The following is an 18,045-nucleotide window of genomic DNA, read 5'->3' as shown; positions in this document are numbered from 1 at the left end:
GAAAAATGACCCTTTGTATGATTTCAGGCTCCCAAACTTTAAGTCATCCCCAGACTTTTGGCTGCCCCAGCCCTTATCACATGGAGCTGAGATGAGCTGTCAGCACTGAGCCCTGCCCAAACTGCAGATGTGTGAGGCAAATAAATGCTTATTGTTGGTTTAAGCCACGAAGTTTGGGGTGGTTTGTTATGCAGCAATAGATAACCAGAATAGATCTGGTCCATGAGCCCCAAGTAAGGACACCTGCCTAAAAGTGCCCTCTCAGTGTTGCCACGGAGAGTGCAACAGGCTCTTCTAGCAAGCTACAAATTTGGAACACAAGGACCTTGACCAAAGCAGGCTTCATTTGCTTTCTTTTCCCACTGGGCCCTGAGAAACTCATGAAAATGAAATGCCAACAGCAGCCCTTGGTATCTCGCCATCCCTCGGGTTAAAAACTCACTATCTTAAGAACCCTGGATGGTAAAATACGTCTTTGTAGAGTCCTACACAGCATGGTGGCTTCTAAGATTAAAATATTGCTTATAGCTACATTTATATCTTCTGCAATGAGAAGGTGGGTCTAGAGTCCAGTTGACCTTTCTCTGCCTCTTTATTTGCCTGGATTCTCTGAGACTCTCTTCCTCACTGATCACAGGCCCCATAAGGTCGCTCAAGTCAACAAAGAAACTCTAATAATGATCAAATCTTTTGCCAAGAAAGCACATGTGAGTTCTGAATAAGAAAGTCTGGTCACGATTGTTCACTGGCATGTTTAGGGGACTGGTCTTAATCAGTCACTGTTCTAATTCTCCACTGTCCATTATGGTAGCCACATGGGGTGATTTATCTTTAAATTGAACTAAAATTATAAATTCAATTCCTCGGTTGCATGAGCCTCATTTCAAGTTCTTGACAGCCACCTGTGGCTAGAGGCCGCCATATTACACAGCATAGATATAGGACATTTCTTTTTTTTTTTTTTTTTTTTGTATTTTTTTTAACATCTTTATTGGAGTATAATTGCTTTACAATGGTGTGTTAGTTTCTGCTTTATAACAAAGTGAATCAGCTATACATATACATATATCCCCATATCTCTTCCCTCTTGCAGGACATTTCTGTCTTCACAGAAGTTTCTATTGAACAGCACTGCTCTGAATATCTAATATTAAGCAAAAAAATTCTCTTCTTTTACTTAGGTATACTTTCCATCTACTCTTTGGTGATAAAGGACCCTGGCTTGTTTGACAATTTTTAATTTAAAAATAAACTTTCAAGATTAGAGTAGGTTGAAGATTGCATTGGATACAGTCCATGTCTTGGAATTTTCTCATTTGAAACAATAAAAAATTTTGTCTTCCAAAACCAACAAAATGTACCATCTCTGCCTTGTTCTATAAAACCAATTTCCATGATATATATTGATTCCAAAAAGTGGATGTGATCAGCCAGACATTGGCTAATAAAAGTTTTCAGGGATGTTCCTGATGGCAATTCATTGATGTTTAAGGAAGAAGAAATTTCAACATAGGATTAAGCGCCTCTAAGTAAACTGACTTGACTTAACGACAATTTCAGTTACAGAAAATCAGGTTGTAAAATAATTCTTCTAGAAACAAAGGGAAAGCCTCTTTCTCAGAAATCATCTTTCTTCAAAGCCAAAGAGGGACTTGGGAAAAAATTGTCTCTTCCCTTTCCCAAAAAACATAGTTCTTAGTTCATTTTTATTCAAGAGAGCATGGATGTCAAAATGGACAATTCAAGCAAGTTATATTCTCCTCATCAAATAAATGTGCAAGTCTTAAAAGCTAATCGAGGTGCGCCAATTATGTCTTTTTCCTGTATTTTAAGGATAATCCAAGAATTTTTTTATTGGTTAAATCTATGTAAAAGAGATTATGCCATAATTGGCCTTTAATACCAGGGATGCACATTATCTCTTTAATTCTTAAAAACATAAGATCAGAAAGTAAGCATGAACAAATTGTTGACTCATTGTTTTTATGCTACAGGGGGTGGAGAAGGGAGTTATATTTATAAGGAATCTCTGAGAATTCTGTTTCCAGATCATAGTGTTTCTTAGCCTAGTGGAAAGGAAGTGGTTTGGTAATATATGTGGAAACAATACAAATATCATAGAACTACCTTTTTTTTTTTTGGTGGGACTCAAAGGGTTTTTCTTTTTTTGCAATATCACTGCAATAGTCATTTCACTCATAAATTAAAAGCTTAGTGCTCTAAATCTAAAAACTATAATGGTACACAGATCATAAGGCCCTGGAAAGCTACTTAAGACTATTTTTGAAAGTTTTAGAGTATGGTATGTACATAAAGAGACTTTTTTTTAAGTGTTCTAAAGTTGATTGAATAATAATATAAAAACTAAAAGTCAAAAATATCACTATGACATAAAGCAGCATTATATAGTATTTACACTATAAGTATGTCTGTATTCCGGTTAAGTATTCAGTTCAGAAGAGTCTGTGTAATTAATCATGTCTGTGCTTATATATTCAACACTAAAATAGAAAAATACCCTATTGAAGAATACCAATAGAGGACCTTCAACTTTTAATATGTGAAGAATTGACGAGGACTTACAGCAAACTAATGAAAATGATTAAAGATTTAGAAATAGGATTGAGGAATAAAGGTTAAATGATTTGACATAATTTAAACCCAAAGAAAAGAAAAACAGGAGGTGTTTTAATAATGATCTCCAAAACGTGAAGGCTTATTACAAAAGAAGTGAGTCTCCATCTCTGGTATCGACAGAATAAAAGGAAATATTGAAAGATAAGTAGACCACCTATTTTCTGGTAGAAGGCTGTGAGACATTCTATCACAAGCTTAGAAAACACTGCTTTCAGATTGTATAATGGAAATTTTTTTAGTTACATAAAACTAAAAGTCACTATCAAAGATGAGGCAAGCTCCCCAACGGGAGCCCTTTCAGCCCCGCCTTACCTTATAGATTCATTTTTTGCCACTAAGAGAGGAGATAACAGTCATACCCTTAACTCTCCAATCCTAATATCATGCAAACAAAACATCTTAGCAAGCTACCCCTATCCTTACCACAACTACCAATCCATTTTTCACCTGGTAAAATTTATTAAAGAACAGAAGAAAGAAGGGGACAAACAAGTCATTAGGGAAAGGACTAAAATATTTGTCTATAATACATAAAAGTTGAACATAGGCTGAGTGATGAAAAACTGGAATGTTACTGAAGTTAGATCAAACTGAATTTACATTCCATCTAAATGAATAACCTGTACTCAAGGTTACCTGCCTTCATTCAATCAACAAATATTTATTGATCACCTACAATCGTATTGCGCATCATTCAGCCCCCGTGGAAATACCAGCGAGCAAGATATAATAATGCCTGTCCTCAAGGAGCTTATATTCCATTGAAGAAAACTTGTGTAGAGTCTTATATATCACTGCAGGAACTTTGGATTTTATTCTGAGAATGTTTTTCACAGAAGAGTGACATGATTTAACAAATATTTTTAGAAGATTACTCTAGGTTCTATGTGAAGAATCAACTGCAGAAGGGCATGAGTGAAAGTGGCCAGGTTAGATAAGAGACTAACGCAATAATCCAGGCAAGAGGTGATGGTCTGGACAAGGGTGGTGGCAGTGGATGTGGTGAGAAGTGATCTGATTCTAGAAATAATTATGAATGTACAGTCAATAGGATTTATCGATAAACTGGATTTGAGGTCTGAGAGAAAAGTCAAATACAGCCCCAAGGTTTTGTAGCGGAAAGACGGAACTGCCATTAACCGAGGTGGGGAAGACTGGGGGTTGTGGAGGGCGGAGGTAGGGGGAGATAAGGCGCTCAGTTTTGAACAAATGTTTGTGATGTCTGTAAGAACACAAGGTGGAGATGTCAAGCAAGCAATTAGATGAACTTCATGTCTCTGAACTTTGTTCTGCTTATCTCTAACATTGGGTAATAATTATGTGAGAATCAGAGCTAGCACACATAACGAACTTGGCACATAGCGGGTAATAGATAGAGTGAATGGTAACCACCATTACTATCCAACAAATCTACATGAATGTTGGTAGGGGAGACTAAGATCAAGAAGGCAAGGGGCAGTTAACTATGGTCATAATCATGCTACAAACCAAACAACCAACAAATCTCAATGGCATAGCACAAGAAACATTTATTTAGCTGACTGTCGGCTGATCTAGGTTGGGCTCACCCCTGTGTCTGCTGCCAGCTGGAAATTCAATTGATTTAGGCTGGCGTCAGCGGGGAATGGCTCTGCTCTGTGTGGCTCTCATCCTCCTCCTGGGACTAGTATATTTGTCCCATAATGAGAAGAGATGCTAATGAGAGAAATACTGAATAGTTAAAAAAAGTAACTTCATTGTAATTTACCATTTGGTTTCTTACCAACTAAAACTAATTCCAGTGTGAAGCGGCCTTAGCTGTCCACCTCTAAACCCTGCTCATCAGCTCAGAACTCCCCACACTCTGTTGCCCCCTAGTGACAAGGATTCACCCTGGAGGCACACACTCAGGGGCCATCTTGCTCAAAAACTGAGTTAAATTGCACCTGATATAATAGGAAGGTCCTCACAGATCTTCAGGCTCTCAGCAATCTGACCACAGCAGTGACAGATATTTTCCACTTTAAATACAGGGAAACGATGTGTCACTTGCTGCTATAACAACACACATGGCCAATCATTTCTGAATGACCAAAATATTTCTAGTCTGTTCATAATCATGACTCAGATTCACGGCCCATCTCAAAAGTGATCAGTTAACTTTTACTTATTACTCACAGTCATTCTTACCCTTAGCTTGATCTCTTACAAATCTGGGCTGATGATACATATTAGAAAGCAGGGGGAGGATATTAAGAATCGGGCTATGTTTCTTCAATTAAATTATTTTTATGAGCCGATGTTTTCACTGATGGAATAATGTACCAACGAGTACAAGTTAATACTAGGGTATGAAATGTAAATGCAGTTATCTGAGATACAAAAGATTCTGTTATCTATGTTTAGTCCCGCTCGTATTATGTATACAGACATATAGCATATAGATTTAAATATAGTTTATGAGGATGGAATTATGGTTTAATTATTAATTAAGCAATATGTGGCAAGGCAACAGTTCTGACATTTATGAGAAAATTAAATTTCCAACATAGAAACCATAAGACACAGTCGGGTGCATCCAATCCCCAAGGATGTGATTATCTAATGATAAACCATGTTTCCTGCAGCTGCGTGATTGCCGTGACCAAAAAAAAAAAACGTTTATTATAAGAATGTGTTCTTTCTGTATGAAGAATAGATGAAGTTCATTGCACAGAATATCAAACAGATGTTTTGACCAAATTGTGTATCTTCAATGGATGAATTCTTGCTATTTAAACTGGACAACTTCTGAAAGCAGATATAGTCTATATGAGGAAAATGTAAATACTTCTCCAGCAAATTGTGCATCACTGTAAAATAACAAACAGCTAGTAAAGGTACAGATGCAGGCAGTTTTGAGCTTTCCAGCTTCATTTTGTATGTACATATACACAAAAGCTCGTGAGGATAATACTGACTCAGGATGATTTGGAACATTTTTCCATTCATGGCACTAGTTCTGCTATGGTTCCACCATCTGTGGATGGACTTGAGAGGACTGGCAAGGATAAGGCACGCGATCTGTTTTTTGTTTGTTTTTTTTTAAACTCAGTTTAGAAAAAAAATCTAACTTTTTTAAAATATAAAAACATGACATCTTGATCTTATTAGGCCTACTCTATGTTAGACAAACTATAAGGCACATATATACACACATCATTTAATCCTAATCATAACCTCGAAGAGGCATTGTTACAATGACTACTAACTAAAGTTTAGATACGTAAACGTCTTACCCATGACCACACAACTAGAGAATACAAACACTTGGATCTGAAACTAAGGTCTGTCAGACTTCAAAAGCCATGATTCTCTTCACTATGTCATGGTGCTGGATATCTTCCAGTTACCCTGGTTCAGATCTACTTTCCACCCTTCTACATCCTAATTTTGGTCCTTGGAGCCTGGTCTGTGGGGACTACGTCAACATGCTCCATTTCCTTACAGCTTTTGTTTGGGCTCAGCCAAAGGGAGTCCGTGCAGGAGATCTGACAGCTACTATCTAGAAGCTGCCTCTCTCTCTCATTCTTCCATTCATTCATTCATTCTCTCATTCATCCTCCCTCCCTCCCTCCTTCCTTCCTTCTCTCTCTCTTTCTCTCTCCCTGCCCACCCCCACCAGCCCCTAGGTTCCAGTAATGGCTCCCACCCCTTGCTCATTCAGGCCATGGTGCCATCAACCTCCCTGATATACCTAGCCCCAATTCACTGCACCTTCTCTCCTGGTTCCTACCCCCATGTATAGAGTTCCCTTATTACGCTATCTTCAAATTATTTAATCTGAGTGCTCCATCTCTTTCCTGCTGATACTCTGATATAGCCATGCTTTTTTCAATTTATTAATATTCTATAAACATTAGTTTGATTCTATTCTTTCAACAAAGTTAAATACAATTACTATTTTCCAGACACTGCTAGGTTCTAGGGACACTAAGATCTAAAATACAGACCTGCTTTCAAGAAGCTCACGATCTAGGACAACAATACATTTTGATAAATAGTATTACAGAGGAATTTACAAAGAAGGGGTATTGAATCTACACATAAGGGTTAGAGAAAGCTTCCCAAGCAGACAATGTCTGAGCAAGACCTTAAAAGGATGACTGGGAGTTGCTGGGAGGACATTTCCATAAGAGGGCCCAAGGTGCCAAAGGCACGAAGGCTTGAGAAAGCAAAGGATGGGAATAGAGGGAGAGCTCTCAAGCGTAGCAGGCCCTCCAACATGCCTGGAGCCTAGAGGCCTAGAGTGCAGATAGAGTTTGGGCAAGAGGTAGTCTTGGAAAGATGGACTAGTGGATTTTAATGCTGAAGGGCCTTCTAGAGTCTGTCCTTAGCAGTTTTAGTTTAATCTTGAAATACTACGAGTAGAATAGATACATTCACAACCTTTCACTAGGAAAGTAGTTCTGAAAACAAAAAAGAAAGTGGATTAGAAGGAGCAAGTTATGAAGACCCGTTGAGAGGAAACTGTAGAAGTTGGAGGCTATAGTTACTTTGGCTTGAAATGGTAATGGAAGGTTGAAAGGACGAGTAGATAGAAAATTTTCTGTTGCTGGATTGTCCTATATATAAAAACTATATATCGTGTGTTTGGAGGAGGAATCAAAGATGCCTCCCAGGTTTCTGGTTGGGCCTCCAGGTGGAAATCACCTAAATATCAGAGTTTCTCAACCACAGCACTCTTGACTTTCTGGGACAGGTCACTGTTTGGTGGAGGAGGGGTGCTGTCCTGTGCGTTGTGGGAAGTTTACGAAAGCAGCACCCCTGGCCTCTCCCCACTAGATGCCAGTAGCACACCCCGCCCCCGACACTCCCTCCACCCATGAGTTGTGACAACCAAAAATATCTCCAGACATTGTCAAATGTCCCCTGGCAGGCAAAATCACTCCTGATTAATCACTCCTGTGATGAATGGGAGATTGGGATTGACATATATACACTAATATGTATAGAATGGATAACTAATAAGAACCTGCTATATAAAATAATAAATAAAATAAAATTCAAAAATTAAAAAAAAAAAAAAAAAGAACCACTGTCTAATATGGAAGCATAAGGCTAACTGACTTGTGTAACCAAACAATGAGCACCTGCTTTGGACAAAGGGAGTTGGAAGAGTTTATGATAGAGGAGCTGTTTGTACAAATGAGGGGGACCCAAGGGGATCTTGGCTGTAGATTTCCACTTGGGAGACATTAGCACATAGTCATTGAACAAGAAATTCAGATCCCCTTGGAAGGGCATGGCTAGTCCTTTGACATATCTCACTTATGAAATTTATGAAGGCCATCGGAAGTTTTATGAGAATAAAGCAATCATATACACTAGAAATGCACTTTTTTTTTTTTTACTTCTCAGGATCTGTAACCTTTGATAAACAAATTTAAGTATACACACTTAATCACCTTTTAGTTTATCTGTGGAGAAAGTAGCTTCTCAAACAAACCCCCGTGTGCTCCTGTGTGTGGAACGGTCTCTACCTCCACTGCCTTATTGTCACCAATATATCTCTGTTTGGAACAGATCAAGGATGAACATCACTAAAGTCATTTGAGTAGAAAGCATTAGAGCAGGAACTAGAGCTTAACGGTATGTGATTTTTTTGGGGGGGGAGTCAGGTGCTTTAAAAAAAATAAAAAAACCACACCACGCATGTTTCTGTATTTTATAAAGAATCCAATAGCAGACTTCCCTGGTTGTCCAGGGGTTAAGAATCTATCTGCCTTCCAATGCAGGGAACATGGGTTCAATCCCTGGTTGGGGAACTAAGATCCCACATACTGCGGGGCAACTAAGCCCGCGCTCTCTGGAGCCTGCGCACCACAGCTAGGGAGAAGCCCACGTGTTGCAACGAAGAGCCCCCATGCCGCAACAAAAGATCCTGCATAACGCAACGACCGCGTGCCGCAACTAAGACCTGATGCAGCCAAATAAACTTAAAAAGAAAGGAATTCAATAGCACCTTCAATGTGCATTACCATCATGATAATAATAGCCATTGGCATTCAGAACTTACTAGGTGCCAAAAACCCTGAGAATTTTATAGACACTGTCTCCTTTAATCTTCCCCCAAACCCTGGGAGTTAGATGCTATTATTATCCTCTTTCACCAATGAGGAAGGAAAGGCTTACAGAGTTAATGAACTTGCCCCAGGAGACAGAGCCGGTAGACACCGCAGACACTGGGACGCTGGTCGGTGCCATCACAACTCTCTGTCTTCAACAGCACGCTACACATTCTCAGTCTCATATACAGAGAGACACGTGGCAAATAAAAATGTAAGGTGTGGGGGGCTTCCTTAGTGGCACAGTGGTTGAGAATCTGCCTGCCAATGCAGGGGACACGGGTTCGAGCCCTAGTCTGGGAAGATCCCACATGCCGCGGAGCAACTAGGCCCGTGAGCCGCAACTACTGAGCCTGCGCGTCTGGAGCCTGTGCTCCGCAACAAGAGAGGCCGCGATAGTGAGAGGCCCGTGCATCGCGATGAAGAGTGGCCCCTGCTTGCCGCAACTAGAGAAAGCCCTCGCACAGAAACGAAGACCCAACACAGCCAAAAATAAATAAATTAATGAATTTTAAAAAAAGTTTAAAAAAAAAAAGTAAGGTGTGAAGCATTTGACTTAGTAAAACAAAATGACTGAACGAAAATTGTCAAGCTTATCAGGTATCTTATGCATGAGTGTATTCAGTACTCAAAATACAAACTGTGCGTCAAAAGGATGCTTGGCTTACTCCTCTGCTTTAGCTCTTATTTTATTCTGACTTGTATTTCATTTAGTTCTTTACCTGGTTGTCTTTCTCATTGGATTTTTTTTTAAATTTATTTATTTTATTATTTATTTATTTTTCGCAGTGTTGGGTCTTCGTTGCTGCGCGCGTGCCTTCTCTAGTTGTGGCGAGCAGGGGCTACTCTTCGTTGCGGTGCACATGCTTCTCATTGCGGTGGTTTCTCTTGTTGCAGAGCACGGGCTCTAGGTGCACGGGCTTCAGTAGTTGTAGTGTGTGGGCTTAGTAGTTGTGGCTTGTGGGCTCTAGAGCACAGGCTCAGTAGTTGTGGCACACAGGCTTAGTTGCTCCGCGGCATGTGGGATCTTCCTGGACCAGGGCTCGAACCCATGTCCCCTGCATTGGCAGGCAGATTCTTAACCACTGCGCCACCAGGGAAGTCCCTGGATTTTTTTTTTTTTTTTTTTTTTTTTATTTATGGCTGTGTTGGGTCTTAGTTCCTGTGCGAGGGCTTTCTCCAGTTGTGGCAAGTGGGGGCCACTCTTCATCTCAGTGCGCGGGCCTCTCACTATCGCGGCCTCTCTTGTTGCGGAGCACAGGCTCCAGACGCGCAGGCTCAGTAATTGTGGCTCACGGGCCCAGCTGCTCCGCGGCATGTGGGATCTTCTGGGACCAGGGCTCGAACCCGTGTCCCCTGCATTGGCAGGCGGATTCTTAACCACTGCGCCACCAGGGAAGCCCCTTTTTTTTTTTTTTAATTAAAGAAAAAACTTTATTTTTTAGAACAGTTTTAGATTTACAGAAAAATCACAAAGATAGTACAGAGAGTTCCAATATACCCTACACCCAGTTTCCACTAGGAGCAACACCATATATTTTTACGGTACATTTGTTAAAATGAATAAACAAGTATTAGTACACAATAATTAACTAGAGTTCATAGTTTATTCAGTCGTTTTTAACTAATGCCTTTTTCTGTTCCAGGATCCTATCCAGGATGCCACACTACACTTAGTCATCATGTTTCCTTAGGCTTCTCTTAGCTGTGACATTTTCTCAGACTTCCCTTATTTTTGACGATCCTGACAGTTTTGAGGAGTATTGGTAGAGCATTTTGAGGAATACTGGTTAGTTTTAAGGGTATTTTTCAATTGGGATTTGTCTAATATAATTCTCATGATTAGCCTGGAGTTATGGATTTTGAAGAGGACGGCCACAGAGGTAAAGCTCTACTTCATCACATCTTACAAAGGATACATGCTGTCAAAATGACATCACTGTTAATGTTAACCTTGACCACATGGCTGAGGTAGTGTTCGTCATGTTTCTCCACTCTAAAGTTACTCTTTTTTCTTCTCCCCTATTCCACACTACACTCTCTGGAGGAAATTACTCAGCCTAGCCCACATTTAGGGGGGCAAAAAGTAAGGCCCTGACTCCTTGAGTGCAGAGTATCTACATCAATTATTTGGAATTTTCCTGCATATTTGTCAGCTCTCATTCACATATATTTATTTGATAATTAACTTAATATCAATATGGACTCATGGGTATTTAATGCTTTTAGTTATAATCCAATACTACGTTACTTTTTGTTGTTCAAATTGTTCTAGTTTTGGCCATTGGGAGCTCTTTCACTTGGCTCCTGCGTCCAACCTTCACTGTAGCTTTTTTGACAACATCACATTTCTTATTGGATTTTAAACTCCTTGAGAGCAGAGCCGGTGTCTTTGTAACTCTTATAACACAAAGTCATACTGATTGACACACAGTAAGTGCCCCTCAAATCGTTTGATTTTTAAATTATAAATCAAGGAATGGATTCGATTCTAAATATCTGAGGGTGAGCTCATTTCTGCAGATTGTGGTAATACTGCATTGTATTCAACTATGCTTCTGCTGTTTCTCTTAAATAGCAAATGTTCTACTCTCAGAGGCAAGGACAGTCCCCTAAAATTTAATTATTCGACCTGTTAAAATATTCCCTATAGAAAGGAAAGTTATTCTTTTTCTTTTCTGTTTTTGGCTTTGTTTTGTTTTGTTTCTTGAGCCTAGCTGTTTGTTGGGTAAATTCATTTGGAAAGAAAATGGTTGGGCAGATGTTTTACTTTTTTTCCCAGTTTACACGTGCAGATAACAGAATAGCAAGTGGTGGGGTACGCAGAATTTGGGGCCAACAAAAGTGGATGGGCTCATATACCACATTTGTATATTTATAACTTAAGAGCTGTGTGATCTTGGGCAAGTTATTTAGCCATGCTAAGTCTCAGGGTATTTTTTTCCTCACATCTAAGCTGGAGATATTGCAAACTCCTCAGGATGCTGTGAGCATCAAATGAAATCATGTATCCAAAGCATTCCCCACAGCCCAGCATTCACTCACATAAGGTCCCCAGTTTTGGGGACACAGTGATGAACCAGGTGAAAGACAGCTTCTGCCTTCACAGAGCTGACATTATAGTAGAGGAGTGGAGGACATCTACTTAAGACACTTCTTGAAAGAAAATAATGACTGCGTGGAAGGTAAAAAAGGAAACAAAGAAGCTCCTGAGATATGGAGTAATCAGGGGAAGTATGTGTTTTATCCTAAGGAAAATCAGAAGCTATGGAAGCTTTTAAAGCAGAGGCTCATTCAAATCTGATTTACATGATTAAAAGTTCTCTGTGGCTACTGCATGGGTCACGGATTGGTGGAAAGTAAGGATAGAGGCAGGGAAGGAAATACAAAAATACTGTAATAGTCCAGATGACATGTGATAATTGCTTTGCAAAGGCTGGTGGCAGGGACTTCCCTGGTGGCACAGTGGTTAAGAATCCGCCTGCCAACGCAGGGACATGGGTTCGAGCCCTGGTCCGGGAAGATTCCACATGCCACGGAGCAACTAAGTCCGTGTGCCACAACTACTGAGCCTGCGCTCTGGAGCCCGCGAGCCACAACTACTGAGTCCACACGCCACAACTACTGAAGCCCGCGCGCCTAGAGCCCGTGCTCAGCAACAAGAGAAGCCACCACAATGAGAAGCCCACACACTGCAACGAAGAGTAGCCCCCACTCACCGCAACTAGAGAAAGCCTGCGCACAGCAACAAAGACCCAATGCAGCCAAAAATAAATAAATAAATAAATAAATTTATTAAAAAAGGCTGGTGGCAGAAGGGACAGAGATGAATGGATGAGACAAATACTTATTTTGGACATGGAGCCCATAGGACGGAAAGAGAGAAATAAAAGAAGACTCCCAGATTTCCGGCCAGAGCAATCAGGTAGGTGGAGGTGACCTGTACTGTGAAGAGTTTAACGAGTAGATGGACACATGCTAACAAGCTGGACATGCTAACCCTGAGCTGCCAGCCATATTATCTCAGTGGAAAAGTCATAGAAACAGTTAAAATTGGAAAATTCGAGGACAGGTCTGTGCTGCAGATATGTACTTGGAAGTAATAAACAGAGAAATGGTTGTAACAGGAGGCCTAGTGCCCTCTCCTCGTATTTCCATATTTTCACTTCTGCTCCATTCCCCCGGAGAAAACAACACTGGGAAAATAACTTGGACTCATCCCCAATTTCCCTCCCTCACTTCTTTCCAAAGGAGGTAAGATGAGTTTTTTGCTTAACGAAATTAGAATACAAAAATGGGCACGCATAGCTTGAACCCTTGCGAGGCTCCCCTTATGGGGACAGGATTCTGTGAAGAGCTACGCCACTCAGTCAGGCCCAAGTTGACTACAGGAAGGCAGTCTCGTGGCTCTTCTCCCGCTGCATTTGTCAGCAAGGCTCGACGTGGGCTGGCTAGGTGTTTTACTGGCCTGCAAATTTATTCTCTGCCACACACCTCAGTATTCAAATAGCAGGAGCCTGATTTTAGTACATAACAAACCATGTTATTCACAATTATTTATTCCCCTAAAGCAGCCACGTTTATCTCAAGACCATGAGAAGAGAAAAAATCAGAGCACTGAGAAAGACAAGAAGCAGATCTCAGAAAACAGGTAGAAGTCAGAAAAAGAGGAGGAATAGATGAAAGAGAATAAGAACCCAGGGGGTTGAAAGAAAATTATTCAAGCAGCTGAGACATCAAGGAAGATGAGGATTCAAAGGTGTCCATTAGGCAAACAGGGAATATGAGGGAAATTCCTTCATATTATAAAGGATGTCTTTTTTGGATGCACCAAAGAGATCATATTAAAAAAGGAATCCCTTTACTGTTAAGAAGAAATCAAGGATCTAAATGGAACAACTAATACTATAAAACTTCTAGAAGAAAACACAGGAGAAAAATGCACCACCATATTTTCTTTGGCTCGAGAAAGTCCTTATGCATGAGCTATAGCACTTTTATTCATCAATGAGAGAGAATGATTAAACTACTAACGTACTTGGAAAAGATCATGGCTGATGACATTCACACAAAGACATAATAAATTAATAATGTGTCATCTCTGCAGTAAGTTATAACAAATATTTCTGGGAGGAGAGAAGGCAGGCAGAGAGGTGGGCTGGCTGAGCCAACCAAGAAAGCCTGAAGTTTATGATAGGACTATATAGTTTCTATAAACAAGAAATATACAAGCACTGACTTTTATGACTTTCTAAGGCACTAGAGCATTGAGTTCCACTTAGTTTGTTCTTCCTGGAGGATCCCCAGTTGGCAAGGATGAGCCTTCTCTGGATGGAATTGATGATGAGATGGCTGAGCTGAAAGAATTTATAGTACAAGACTTAAAAGCTAGAGGACGACTGACAATCAAACTCAGTCACCTGGTAGCTACGAAGAAACTTTGAGTATGAAACTATTTAAGTGAAGAGGAATAATGTGTGCTATTAACCCTCCCCCCTAGTGTCAAGTAGACACACATGGGGCCTTAACCAAATTAATAACAGTTTTCTCTTCTTCAGAAACAATAATGCTGCCACAAGATTTTATGCCTGAAAGACTACTTTGCACTGTATTTAGAAGGACATTATTTGATGCCCAGACTTCTTTACGGGCAGAGATGGCTCTTCAAGTACTGTGAATCCCCTAAGAATTTTGGTACCCATGGGAGTGAGGAATTGCTACATGGTTGTTGCAAATTCTTTGTTGGGAAATCTGATCATCAGTGAAGAGGGTTCAGGACTCAAACTGAACACACATAATCAGAGCTCCAATAAATGTAGGCATTAATCTCACCATGCATGAATAAAGTCTTTATTAGTGCTATCCAATGGAATTCTCCACAATCATAGAATGTTTTTTATCTGTGCTGCCCAATATGGTAGCCAGTAGCCACACGTGGTCTGAAGATATGAAATGTGCTAGTGCAATTGATAAACTGAATTTTGACATTTACTTAATTTTAATTTATTAAAGTTTAAATTTAACTAACCACATGTATTAGTGGCTACTATATTAGACTGCTCAATTTTGGATTATTCAATTCAGTGATCTTGGTTTCTCTGAATGCTAAGGACATGATAATTTCTTTTCTTTTACCGGTCAACTGACTTTAAGGAGAATGAATCTCAATTTCCTGTTGAGACAGAGAAAAACCTGGGCTTAAGCTTCAGTTTACAGGTGGGGCCGATAGAACACAGAGCCCCGCGGCATGAAACTACAATTTCTTCTTCTCTGTAGCCCTGATCTGTAATAAATCATCTAATTTCTCTTTGCAAATGTCTGTCTCTGGTTCCCTCTCCTCTGCTGGAGCTTTCTGAGACCTGGTACCAATAGCGATCCCTTAGGTGGCCCTAAGCTGTCATGGAGATAATAATGATAGACATTAAACTAATGTATTTTCATCTCAGGTAATCCAGGTCCTGAAGTTCTGAGTTCAAGGGCTAATACAGAGTTCCACACAAACCCAAAACCCACCTGTTATAGGCTGAACTGTGCCGTCTGCCCCCCACCCCACGATTCATATGTTGAAGCCTTAACCCCCAGTACCTCTGAATGTGAATGTATTGATATTTGGGAATAGGGCATTTAAAAATGTAATTAAGGTAAAATGAGACCATTAGGGTGGGCCCTAATCCAATCTGACAGGTGTTCTTATAAGAAAAGGAAATTGGGACACACAGAGACACCAGAACACAGAGGAAAGATCATGTGAGGACAGAGAGAGGGCAGCCAGCTGCAGACCCAGGAGAGAGGCCTCAGAAAAAAATCAACCCTGCCAACACCTTGATCTTGGACTTCCAGCCTCAAAATCATGACAAAATAAAATTTCTGTTATTTAGGCCACTCATTCTGTGGTATTTTGTTATGGCAGACTCAGCAAACTAATAAACCGCCTCTCAGGCCTTAATGTATTGTGAAGCAGAAGAAAAAGGTGGGCAACAAGGAAGTCTCTCATGTACACCCACCTCAGCCTCTCCTCCAACTCAAGCTAAATTCAAGGGAATGAAGAGAAAGACAGGCTTTAGAAACTTCAGGAGTAGAGGTTGTCTAGATATAGGATGGGGTATGTGGGAGGCTGTAAACCATTAGGAGAACCTCAGTTATGGCCTGGACTCCACTCACTCGATGGTGCAGAGAGGATGGCATGAAGTGGAAAGAAACATCTAGGGACTGAGCCAGCTGCACTGGCTTTCCATAACCTCTCTGCATAAACCATGGGTCTCAGAAAAGAGAATCCACAGTACACTCCTACCCTAAAGCAGCAAGCCTCACAACCAACATCCTAAACCCGTGGGGATCATCTCTATCCAACAGGGAAAACGTCACAACTGGGTGTCCTTGCAGAGGTGTCTCCTGTCCTTGATGCTGTAGGATGACTCAGGATTAAGGATGACAAAGATAAAAAACAGACTGGTTCATTATCTCCAAACCAGTATCCTATCTCAAGCTACTAATGGAAAGTATATATCGGGAGAATTCCAGGGAATTTTTAATAGGGAAACAATATAGGCTACTTAATTAAAACTTTAGGCTTCCGTTGTTTAAATTATACTGAATGGGCAGAGCTGAGACTGTTTAAAATGTTGACGGCATTAACCAATTCGTTAAAGGGAGAAACCTTCTGTGATTGGAACCTGGGCAGAAAACTTCTTCGGAGACAAGACAAAAGCCCCGGTAGATAGATAAAACCAGATACAAAAAGGAACAGCACTGCCATTGGAACCAGGTGAAGTCACCCTGTACATCATGGGAAGACCCCTAATCTCAGACAGAAAGGTGACTGAGAGCTGTCACCTGACTGCTAATGCGAGGCAAAGAACCATTTAAGCGACCCTTTCTGACCGCACAGGTGGGCCCCCTGCAGCCGATTCTTCTGGTCTCAGAGCCTTTAGAATACAAGTAGCTTCACGATTTTCACACACTCCGTTTCTCCCAACACCTTAAACACACACCCTTTCTTCCCTTCTGGGCCTGATTCCTTTCCCCTACTCGGCACAACAAATATTCTGACCTGGCTGTTTTCACAGAGCTGGGTTTTGCTTGTGCATTTTTGTTTGTTTTTAATTTTAAGCTCATCTTTTTAATCATGTCAAGGACGCAACAGGCACCTCTCCCTGCACACATTCCCGCTGCTGACTGCCGCCCTGCTCTTGAGCCTCATCTAGGCCCTGAGAACCTGTTGGACTGCACCCCGCAGGCCTACAAGGCCTGCCTCTGCCCAGCCTCAAGACCGAAGAAAGAGCCCAGAGTCAGCAACAGAGACATCAATGGCTTAATGGATGGGGGAGCTGACCTGTCTGAAGCAAAGTCCTGGAGCGACACCCCACCATATGGGGCAGATGGCAGGCAGGACAAGGCGGCAGTCTTCACTCCTGGAAGGCGGAAAGGGGAGATTACCAGTTATAGGGGAAATGACGTCAGGTGGGCTCATTAGTTACCAGGGAAACCAGTAGAGGGGCACGCCCCTCACCGCCCCTTTGATGAAAACAATCACCAGCTGGGGCCCGGGGCAAGTACTAGGAAAGTCAGTCACTTGCATAGGGTGTAGGTGAAGCAGGCACTGGTCAGGCAGGGGGTGTACAGAGAGCAAGAGAACAGCCATCTGGAGTGGCCTGACCATACAGAACCTCATTAAAATATGAGGTTAGTCCTCAGGGCCACTCCCCACTGTTAGAAACATCTTCAATTTTCCATTCTCAAAATGTCTCATTTTTAGCTGATTGTTCACAAATGTGTTGGCTGAAAGTATCTAATACCTTCCATGGTTTTATTTTATTCAAACAGAGGATATTAAAGAATTCAAGTATCTGAAACCCACTCTTAGAAACTGTAGGCATGAGGGATAATATTTAGAAAGCCCTGTCTGATACCTCCACAAATAAAAAGGAAATCCAAAGAAATCCAAAGAAATCCAAACTTGGACACTGGTTTTGCTTTTTAGGCTACCTCTGAGCTACAGGTGCCGGGGGAGTCTATAATGTGATCCACATATTCAAATAGCCTTACTATTAACAGTTGAAGCCACTTTGTCAAATTATTTCCATGGCAGCTGAATTTCACAGGAGATTAAGCGTCTGGCAGGAGATTAATTAGATGCAACGTCTAGTGCATGATTTTTAAATACTGCACACAATTCTGTCAGGGTAAATGCAGGCTAAAAATTTATTGTATTATTCCTCCCAAGGTCTCAAGGTTAAAAGTATATCAATGCAAACAAGGACCTACTGTATAGCACAGGGAACTATATTCAGTATCTTGTACTAACCTATAATGGAAAAGAAAG

At 40.9% G+C, this 18,045-nt stretch overlaps 1 long non-coding RNA gene across 1 annotated transcript in view; it reads right to left on the bottom strand.

The window, feature by feature from the left end:
• LOC133082503 (uncharacterized) overlaps window positions 1–17,137 on the bottom strand; it is a 136,340-nt gene extending 119,203 nt beyond the window's left edge. Inside the window, exon 1 of the long non-coding RNA XR_009698955.1 lies at window positions 17,056–17,137. This is a non-coding gene — a long non-coding RNA (uncharacterized LOC133082503). The remainder of the gene's footprint in view (window positions 1–17,055) is intronic.
• Between the last annotated feature and the right edge of the window lie 908 nt (window positions 17,138–18,045).

This window comes from Eubalaena glacialis, chromosome X, assembly GCF_028564815.1.
Source record: "Eubalaena glacialis isolate mEubGla1 chromosome X, mEubGla1.1.hap2.+ XY, whole genome shotgun sequence".
Lineage (NCBI taxonomy): Eukaryota > Metazoa > Chordata > Mammalia > Artiodactyla > Balaenidae > Eubalaena > Eubalaena glacialis.
The sequence above is the reverse complement of the archived record's forward strand: the minus strand, read 5'-3'. Positions and strand labels throughout refer to the sequence as shown.